Raw genomic sequence first — 4,859 nt, forward strand, 5'->3', positions numbered from 1 at the left:
TTTTCAACCAAATCCTGCTGTATATATAAAAAGGGTATTTATAATGACATTGCGATGTATGATTTTATTTCACCGAGTTTTATTTCACCGGTCTTGCACTGCTTTTCTGCTTGACTATTTATCTTTATTGAGCCACTAATTTTAAATTAGGCATCATGTAGATTGTAAAATATGTCATTTTTGTGTTTCTGTTTAATAATTCAGCTGTATTAGAGTAAATGCCTTATCCACCTCCTAATGCAGCACGATATATTATGTATTGAAGGTCAAGTGACTGGAATTAAGCTGAGCTGCTGCATTGAATAAATGAAGTTTCTGCTCCAAAAACATACCAAGGTTTTGCTTGTGTATAAATTTGCAGATGATGCACAGGCAAACCTTGGGAAATGGTGAGCAAAATACAAAGTGCTAGGGGAACTCAGCGGGTCAGGCAACATCTGTTAAGGGAATAGAGAGAGAAGATTTCGGGTCAGGATCCTTCGGAATTTTTGCTCAAAAATTCCAGCATCTGCAGTTTATGTGTGTCTCCATCTGGCAAATGGTAAATTTGCTTCAATCCCCAATCTTTGAATTCTTCAAGCCAGCCTTTCAATGGTCTCTTCAATGTACTATTTAGAGCATATTGCAACAAGGGTACCAAAGGTAAGTCTTCCAAGTAGTGGTTTAAGTTATTGGTCCAGCAGCTGATGGTCTGTATCATTGATCCAGAGCATAAGAGTTTGAATCCCATCTTGGCATCTGGGTAATTTAAGTTCATAATTAAGTTAAATAATTATGTTTTTTTTTTACAAAACTATTAGTTTTGTTAATGGCTCCTATGAAACCACCAAATTACAAAGATCCATCTCTGGCATATAACTGTATTCAAGTCTCATCTTGTAGTTTCTGAAACACACTTAATTGCCTCTGAACTTAGGAAGCAGTTAAGCATGAACAATAACTTCCAAATTGCCATCACGATCCATATCCTGGCATTGCTGTGCAATAACGACATACAAGGAAAGTTATTGGTCATGGAAGTTGTTGATCATTTTTCTCCTGATCCAGCAGTATGATTATCTAGCAAAGGTAACAATGATCATTAATAATTTAGTTATATCCAGTTATAAAACCCATCAGTTAGATTACAGTAGTGAAACATAAAGTGCTGGAGTAATTCAGCATGCCAGATAACATCTCTGGAGGACATGGATAGGCGATGTTTTGGGTCCGGGTGTTTCTTCAGACTGATTGTCATAAAGGGGAGAAAGCTGGAAGAAATGGGGGTGGCACAAAGCTGGCAAGAGATAGGTGGGAGGGGGTTGAATGACGGATGAATGGACAAAGGCTGGAGATGAAAAGGGGCCAAAAACAATACAAAAGGGTGTCTGACAAAATAAAAAGAATGAAATGTAAGGTGAAAGGATGGATGTACATGGACAACGGAGGGAGGGGGTGGGGGGATGAGGGCAGATAAGTGAGTAGAAGTGGGTGATGGCGGGGCACAGGAAAGGGAAATAAAATTAACAAAGGGTATGTTATCTAAAATTAGATTTCAGTGTCCATATTGTTGAGTTGTAAGCTTCCGATGAATAATGTGAGGTGCTGTCCTTAACGTTTGTGGTCTCACTTTGGCAATGAAAAAGGCCCGGGACAGAAAGGTCAGTATGGGAATGTGAAGAGAAAGAATGGTAGGCATCTGGGCCTTGGCGGACCGACGCAAGTGCTTAGCTAAACAGTGCCTATTCTATGCTTGCTCTCGCCATTGTAAAGAAGGCCTGAATGCAGTCAATGAGGTTGGAGGAGGTGCATGTGAATCTTTGCCTCACTTGGAAGGGCTGCTGGAGTCATTGGATGGAGGTGTTACATCTGCAGTTGCAGGGGGAAATATTTGGGGAGGGGGGTAGTTTGAGTGAAAGGATGAGCAAATCAAGGAGTTGCAGGTTTGGGAGGGGTCTTTAGGGAAGATGGAAAGGGGTGGAGACTGGAAGATGTGATTCATGATGGTATCATGTTGCATACACTTAGTCTTGCTGTTATAAGGGAGGCTTATGCTTAGTTTACCCTGTCCTCTAGATATGCTGCATGACCTGCTGAGTAACTCCAGCACAATGTTCCACACAAATTTCGCAACAACCTGGAGCTCAATGCTCAAGACAGTGGAACTAATTGTAGACTTTCGAAGAGATCCCCCTCCCCCCACTCACCATCAACAACACCATAGTCACATCTGTGGAGTCATTTAAGTTCCTTGGAACCATCATCTCCAGGGACCTTAAATGGGGGTCCAAGATCGACTCCACAGTCAAAAAGGCCCAACAGAGGATGTACTTCCTGCGGTAACTGAAGAAACACAATCTGCCACAGGCAATGATGGTCCAATTCTATACTGCTATCATTGAGTCCGTCCTCACCTTCTCCATCATGGTCTGGTTTGGCTCAGCCACCAAGCACGACATCCGGAGGCTGCAACGGATCGTTCGCACAGCTGAGAAGGTTGTTGGCTGCAACCTCCCCCCCCTATTGACGAACTGTACACTGCAAAGGCCAGGAAGCGAGCGGGCAAGATCATCTCTGATCCCTCTCACCCTTGCCACAAACTCCGAAGCACTTCTCTCTGGAAGACGACTCCGGACTGTCAAAGCAGCCGCAGCCAGACATAAAAACAGTTTTTTTCCACGAGTGATAGTTCTACTCAATAACCAAAGTCTGTAGTCTCTTTTTTGCTCTGGTTTATTTTCACCCACATGTTTAGACTGTAATGTTGTATTATGGCGAGTCCGGAAACTTGTTGGTTGTAGAAGAAGTTTATTGCAGCCGCAATATTCGAATACAGAGTTAAACAACAAGGTAAAGGACAACCATCAAAAACTTACTGTCTTCTTCGAAGACTTCGCCGAACTAACTATTTCGGGCGCCAAACGCGCACATGACATCGCTGGCCAATCAGCGATGTCGCTCCCTGGACCAATCCCCATGGTCGCGTTCACACGTGACCTCGCTGGCCAATCCGAGGGTTCGACGACCTGGACCATTCTCTATGGTCGCTACAGTATCCTTATTGTTTTGAAGTGTTTATGCTTTATTCTTAATTGTTAACTGTATGTTTGTGTTGTCATTTGTGAGTGGAGCACCAAGGCACATTCCTTGTATATGCATACTTGGCCAATAAACTTATTCATTCATTCATTCATTCATTCATTTCCAGCATCTGCAGTTCATTGTCTCCAGTTTGACAATCATAATTTGAGATATAAAAGAATAAATCTGAAGTAAATGGAAGAGCAACAACAAAAGACATCTGTTTTTGTTGCAGACACTGGTTTTGAAGGCATTCATCTCACATGCCATTGTCGAGGTGTGCAGTTTACATAACATTTCTAATGCTTTTGATGTATGATGTAACGCAACATTGGAGTTCTTAAAACAAGGGTATTGAGAGTAAGTCTGACTGGTTCACGACAAGTAGAGAAGGTGATAATAGGATATGTTATCATGCTTGCTGGTAATATTCCTGTCTTGGATAAAAGGGCATATATTATGTGCATAAACCACACAAGTGCCTGAGCGTAGTAAAGTGAGAGTAATGCATTTGGGGAGGTGTTGCTTTTTAGATATTAAATTAAATCAGGCCTCCGTCAGCCCTTTTGGATTATAGTAAAGATAACATGCCACTACTTGGTGAAAAGTAAACCTGTGTATTTATCCTCATTTAACATACCAAACTAGAGTATCTGATCATTTATGTCATTGTTGTTTGTGGGACTTTGCTGCTACATTTTGGAAATTGTGTGTTTTGAGTTGTTATGATCTTATAAAGATGAAAAAAGGTTTTTGCCTCTGACCAGTGACAAACTAAATTCAATACGAACAATTTATGTGATGTGAAGAACATAGCGATAATGCTGTCACATTTAATGCAATTCTATTTTTGCACGCATATTTTAGTATTGCATGTGGGTAATCTTTACAGATACATATTTCTATTCAGCAATTGTTTAAATTTAATTTCCTCGTATCTGTGTTGAAGCCAGGCAGTGCTTCTATTGGAGCACTACTGGAATGCTGAACACAGTTCTGGGTTCTATAGCAAAAGGAAGGCAAGCTGATGCAGGGATGATTAATGGGTCAAAAATTATGGAAGGGTAAATTATGTGGGAAACTTAGATGATAAAGTGGCTCCTCTGAGGTAATTAAGATATTAAAATCATAGAGAAGGTGAAAACATTTAATAATTTTTCAGATTTCCTAGTAAATCCTCTCCTTCGACAAACACATCAAACACATCACCAAGACAGCCTTCTTCCACCTCAAAAACATCGCCCGTCTCCATCCATCCCTCTCCTCCACAGCTGCTGAAACCCTCATCCACGCCTTCATCACCTCCCGTCTGGACTACTGCAACAGCCTCCTCTATGGTTCACCCTCAAAAATCATCAACAAACTCCAACACATCCAGAACTCCGCTGCCCGTCTACTCACCCACTCCCCGATCCGTGACCATATCACCCCCATCCTTTACAAGCTCCACTGGCTCCCCATCCCCCAGAGAATCCAGTACAAAATCCTCTTCATGACCTACAAAGCCCTCCATAACCTGGCCCCAGCCTACCTGACTGACCTCCTCCACAGACACACTCCAACCCGTAACCTCCGCTCTGCTGCTGCAAACCTCCTGTCCCCCCCCATCCGGACCAAACTCAGATCCTGGGGGGACAGGGCTTTCTCCATCGCTGCTCCCACACTCTGGAACTCACTACCCCAAACCATCAGAGACTCCTCCTCACTCACCACATTCAAAACATCACTGAAGTCTCACCTGTTCAGCACTGCCTTCAATCACTGACCGTTACCTCACCTTCTTTTTCCTTTTCTCTTCG

This window comes from Rhinoraja longicauda, chromosome 7 (assembly GCF_053455715.1).
Source record: "Rhinoraja longicauda isolate Sanriku21f chromosome 7, sRhiLon1.1, whole genome shotgun sequence".
Taxonomy (NCBI): domain Eukaryota; kingdom Metazoa; phylum Chordata; class Chondrichthyes; order Rajiformes; family Arhynchobatidae; genus Rhinoraja; species Rhinoraja longicauda.